Genomic DNA, 6,403 nt, shown 5'->3' with positions numbered 1-6,403 from the left:
AATGTTGGAGCTAAAAATGTAGTTATTAAATTAAGTATTTGGTTTGCAGCTTAAATTCTTAGTTTAGGAACTAAATACTTAGTCTGAAAACTAAATATTTAGCAACAAATTAAATATTTATTTTGCTAACTAAATGTTTTGGTCGTCAAAACCAGCTTTTATTTTGATATTCCACTTCCGTTAATTTGGAAGCTACTTTGCATATTAAATATTTAGTTCCTACATTTAATTTTCAAACTAAATATCTTTCAAAGTAAATATTTAATGTAGAGCTAAATATTTAGTTAGCAAAATAAATATTTAGCTCAGACTTAAACATTCAGTTGGGATCTAAATATTTAGCTTCCTGCCAAAACATTTAATTTGATCTTTGAAGATGAACTCTCTCATTTCTTCCCTGATGAATTAAATAAAACAAATTATTTCTGTTCTCTGACGGCGCCCCCTACAGGGCTGCAGCTTTGTTGCTTCTCTGAATCAGAATTGATCCGTTTGGTTGCTCTGTTGCCTCTGAATGTTGCAGGTTGCTGTAAATACTGTTTGTTGCTGTGGTCAGACGGACAGACGCCTCCTCCTCTTCCTCTCCTCCTCTTTCTCTTCCTCTCCTCTTCCTCCTCCTCCACCTCCTCTTTCTCTTCCTCCTCCTCCTCCTCCTCCTCCTCCTCCTCTCTGTTTTCCGCTGCAGGATCCTCGTTGCTGTGCAGCGTTTGTGGAAATGTTCAGTAAGACGTTTAACTTCACAAACAGGAACCAGGATGAAAACATTTTATTCTTATTTTTCATATTTTTATCTTTATGCATTCAAACTTTCTCAGGCTCTTTTTAACGTTGCTGCATGAATTTCTTTCTCCTCTTTTATAATCTTGTGTTTTTTGACGTTTCTCTGCCTGTTTTTACACCTTCTTTTAATAATATGTTTTTTGTTTTTGTACTGTACAGTTTTTTAATAATTTCTAATGATGTGTTTGAAACATCGGAAAAGTTCAAGATGAGTCGACCATTTGCATCCAGGAGAATAAAAGTTGGAGTTTGTTCAGACAGTTTGGGTCATTTTTAATGTTTCTAAAACCATGTTTATTACAACAAGCCGCCACAGGGGGGCAGCAGCGCACGGCCCAATTGTTAGCTAATAATTAGCTTTCCAGCTAAGTGTGATCAAGATCTAATGGTTTCCAGATGCATAACTGATTAATTTTTACCTACCAGGTATTTAATATTCATCAATAATTTTACATGCTAACTGCTAATCGGTGATTTTCTATCCGATTCATTTTGAGACATTCAAAAAATCAGAGTCTTATTGCAAAGCCTGTTTATTTCAGAAACTTTATCACCAAACGAAACAAATTATATAGATTAATTACAAACTCTGTTAATTATGATGATTTTTCATTTACGGTGACAGAAAACATGACATTTAAAATCATAGTATTTTAAATGTTGGTTCATCAGACCAATATTTTATCATAAAATTTTAAATATTTTACATTTTTCAATTTTAATCTTAAATTTTTAATCTAATAAGCTTCATCAGAATCGACTCTTATTTAATCATTTGATTTCTGTAGATTCATCAGCAGTTTGAACATCAGAGACGGTTGTTCGGGGTAAACAGGGAGGTTTCCATGGCAACAGCACCAAGCGGATGCCGTCTTTACCTCCACGTCACATATTGCTAATAAATCCGTCCTTAATTAACAAATTATTTACTTTGCGTTTCGATTCTTAGCTGTTCATCCCACAGATATCCTTCCTCAGTTCCTCTGTATTAATTATTATTAATATGTGGAAAATAATTAGTTTTACGGTTTAATTCGCTGCTTTCTTGTCTGGTTTAGTTCAGTTTGTGCATCAAAACCAAACAAACTAAAATCACTTTATTCCTGAAATAATCTTAGAGGCTGCCGGCCCAGACAGAGAAAACCTTGGACCCGGTGAGGGATGAACGCGTTGCATAAGACCTGAGAGGTCAACAGTGATCTGATCTGTGCGTCCAGCTCAGAAACAAGACGACAGGTGGAGAAATGAGCCGCAGTTCTTACCTGAACAAAAAACTCATTTCCACGGTTTTTCAGATCGTACTTCAGGTCTCTGGTCTGAAATGAGGCGGTTCTGATCTGAAATGAGGCGGTTCTGGTCTGTAATGAGGCGGTTCTGGTCTGTAATGAGGCGGTTCTGGTCTGAAATGAGGCGGTTCTGGTCTGAAATGAGGCGGTTCTGGTCTGAAAGGAGGCGGTTCTGGTCTGATTTTGCTGAGCTTGCAGAAGTTGGGACAAAAAAGGCAAACAGGTTTTTAAACTGCAGAGGATTTTAGACATTAAAATCAGATTTTTCCACTGATGAATAATAAATGCATAAAGATTTTTATTTGTTAGAAAACCAAATTTTTTCCTCACATTGATCATTAATATCTGCTGCTCCAAGTCCCACTTTACCAAAGTTATAATAATTTCTCATTTTAGTTTAATTGTGATTGTTTGTTTCCCCCAAGTTAGTTTTATTTAGAGTTTTCTAGTTTTTACTGGTTAAATGTTTAGTTTTCATTAGTTATAGTCAAAGTTTTTGCTTCATTTCTAGGTGCAGAATTAAAGAAGTGATGAATTGTGATGATGTATAAATCAACAGAAGAAACTATTTTTCAAAGAATGATTCAGTTATTCTTGACTCTGGAGTTTTTTCCCAACTTTTGCTGTCGCCATTTTGCGGATCAGCGTAAGTGGCGCCAGCAGGAAAATGGATCGCTGTAGTTTGCAGATAGCTGATGTAAACAGCTTGTGTGGGGAAAAAAACAATTTTATATCAGTTCAAAAGGCCAATAAATCTATAACCTATAATTTCAGTTTGTTTTAGTTTTATAAACATGAATCCAGTTGATTCTAGTTTTTCCCTTTAATTACCGTTTTTATTTCTTCCAGTTATTTTAACTCCGTTCTGTTTTTAAACTCTAAAGGCTGAGTTAGAGATCTGGTTATGAACCGATTATAGATTCAGACGATCGTTTTTCATTCCACATGCAGCTAAACTCACTGGCCACTTGTTGTTGCGCAACACCCCCCCCCTCCTTTCTGTCTCTACTCTCTCACTCTCGTACTTCCTCTTCTGAGAGGGGAGATGTGCTACCAGCTCTCCGTCTAACGGGTACGTTGAGTTTCCTAAATCTGCTGGGATTTACCCTGTCCAGAACCGAAGTAAACTCTGTTTAAGCTGGTTTCGAGAAACGATTCGCCTGGTTATCTGACGGCCTACATCCAGGTGTCCCACCCTTCTTGCCCCTGTGAATTAGCCAGACTGAGCAGCCTACAGCCAACTAGTTTCACAGAGCACACCTGTTAACGGTCGCTCGTTCTCTATTTTACAACTTGCATTTGTTATTGAACCAGGTAGGTTTTAGTGACTCGGTCGAGTCCCAAGGATGAGGTTTTAAATATGGGCTACCAGCAACCTAAAAACATTTTCCACCTCTTCCTCTCCAGAATCAAACATCACAGCTATTTTACAACCATCAAAGAACTTTAAGGTGACTCATTAACTGAATGTCCACAACATCTTTTAGATTTTCTTTATGCTAAATATTTTATTAGTAAGGCATTTTTGCAAGGGTCAGTACAGCTTAATTCAGTAGCAGAAATAATCAAATAAGTAAAATCGATCATCTAGTCTATCTTTCCCTACTGCTGACACTGAGAACTAAAAAAGGAACCTTAGAGCGAGACGGACGGAGTTTGGCGCCTCGAACCCCAGACCTGGCACGACGACGAAGAAGGTGTGGCAGCAGGAGGAAGATGTTGATCGGCGAAGGCCAGGATCTCCGCAGGTCTGATGAGCCTCCTCTCCGCATGGATGCTGAGGTCACACAGGACTTGGTGCTGGCAGGAAAAAAGGCACCAGTTCTTCTTCCTTGTCTTTGTCTTCATCTTTGTCTTTGGGATCAGAACCCAGCCGATGAGAGAAGTGCGATTCGAAGCCACAGGTTGTGGGCCTGACAGGTTGGTCTCCATGTGCAGGACAGTCTCCGGCTCCGTGGCCCCGGCTCTTCTTCAGCTGCAGAGTTCTTTGTCCATCTCGATCTTGGCTCGAAGCTGCCCGGAGGATCCAACAAAAGGTTCCTCTTTTGCACCCACCTTATATAGGGTTCATCTGTCTGCTTAGACAGATGATCTCATATCCGTCACTGTCTTAAGAGACATCATGTCATGATGTCTGTGCCAATGTCTCAGGGTTGCTCAACCTCCTGTTTCCATATAAGGTGCTGATCATCTCTGCTCTCCTGTTAGTTCCCCTGTTTCCCTTAGCCTGTCACCTTTCACCTACCATCTACCTCCAACATATCAGTGATGTTTAATTGCAGTTTTACAACCTTTTACACCATTTCAAGTTTAATGTCAAAATCACATTTATATCACATTTATTTTCTTTAGCTTCTCTGATTTAGCATTCATTTATAATTTTATAACCATAACTTATATCACATTTATTTTCTTCAGCTTCTCTGATCTATCATTCATTTATGATTTTATAACCATAACTTATTAATTATTCTTATTATAATCTTAATGTGAGTTATTACAGATGTTTTTCTGAAAAGAAACCAAGAATAATACATGATTCTAATTATTTACTACTAAAGTTACAGTTACTTGTTTTTCTTGTAGGTGTTCTCACAAATATAAGTGTAAGTATTATTACAAGTAAACCAATATTAATATAAGTATTTTACTTTGAATCTTATCAAATTACTCAAAATGTTTAGATTTAATTTTTTAAAACTTTACCTTTAAACTAAGGAATAGTCTCAGCTATTTTTATAAATCTGCAGGCTGGAAACTTCCTCTTTTTCCAGGAAACCTGCTTTTCTTGTTTCATGAATCTCTCTGACTGACTATGATTTCTTATGATTAGATAGAAAAAAGTAGAATTAAAGCAAAGTTTGCATGAGACAAAAACAACACACACAACTAGATTTATTTTATTGACACTTAAGTCTACTGTTGGGCCTTGATATCACTTGAGTGATTCATTTTAAAGATAACTTTATTATTACTGTTAAACTAAAATCTCCAGCATGGGGAAGTGGGATGAGCTCGGATTTTCTTGACACCCCCTCCACGAGGTCAGACCTTTCACATGCTGGGAGTCCATCACCCTCCTGCAGTTCGCCGTCCTCATCCCCTAGAAAGAGAAGAAGTTCGTCTGGGATGTGAAGATGCAGATTCTTCATCCTCAGTTGTCACAGAGGGCTCGGTGTAGTCATCAAAACTCCACTTCTCTTGACACCCCCTCTTTGGAGTTTTGATTTCCCCCATGAGGTGATGAATGTCGAAGAAAACTTGGATCGCTCTGATTCTTCTACAGGAACCTTCGCTGGATGAACTGTCGGTTCTTCAGGATGTGGAATGGTTCTTTAGGGAAGATGGGCTGAGACAGAAGGCCTCAAAAAAAAAAAAAAATTCTGGCTGTTCAGCAGAGCAAAGCAAAAAGCATAAGCATCATGACGCTTTATCCGTAATCATGATCCTTTTCCATTTTAATCCATCAGGTTGTGACAGGAGTTCTTCTTTAGCATAATCCAATTTCTTCACGGCCCTCCCAGTCCAAAGCCTTGAAGTTGTTCTTTGAACGGCAACCTTCCCGTAATAGTGGCCAGTCTAATATAGGATGGCATGGTGCTTGATTCTCTGGCCATCTTCTTGTAATGTTCTGGTTCGCTGTAGCTAAGAACTGGCTTGAGCACTGCTTCCTCATGGACCCCTTTCTTCATCAGTAGTACTGTGTTGAAGTTCAGTACTTACTTTACAAAATCTTGGGCGTTGAATCTCAGCTTGATCACCGTAGTTGCAGGCCGATCTTGAGCTTTAATCCAAACTCTCTGCCCTGCTTTCAGTGACACTTCAAGCTGCAACTTCCCTTTTCCTTCTCTAAGCAAAAAGGAGAAGTGTCTTCGCCTCCCTGCTTTCTGTGACGTGAACGGAGTTCCTCTGCAGGGGAAGACCTGCTCTTCTAGCAGTTGTCACTGTGTCCATCAGCACCAAGAGGTACGTCTCACCTCTCTTTCCTGTTATCCCATTGGTTCTGCTACATCCATGCAGACTGAACCCCATGGGACTGTGCTCTTGATGAACAAACCTTCCATCCGCTGCCCTGGGTGCCCTGCGTATCGACCACATACCTCAAAGTCACACAGCTGCATCGGATGGGCTGAAGGGACATCCAGCAGTCCTGCTTGCTCAGTTCTTCACGGGGGTGTAGCACGCCTGCATATTCGAGGGCCTTATGCACGCACCGTACTACCTGCTCCCCGTGCTACTCTAGGACCACCTGTCCTTAGGTGTTCTGTCCCACTTCTCGGTACCGACAAAGACGATCTTCCTTTGTTGGACATAACAGTCCACTTCATCATTCCCAC

Source organism: Xiphophorus couchianus, chromosome 15 (assembly GCF_001444195.1).
Source record: "Xiphophorus couchianus chromosome 15, X_couchianus-1.0, whole genome shotgun sequence".
In the NCBI taxonomy this organism is placed as follows: domain Eukaryota; kingdom Metazoa; phylum Chordata; class Actinopteri; order Cyprinodontiformes; family Poeciliidae; genus Xiphophorus; species Xiphophorus couchianus.
The sequence above is the reverse complement of the archived record's forward strand: the minus strand, read 5'-3'. Positions refer to the sequence as shown.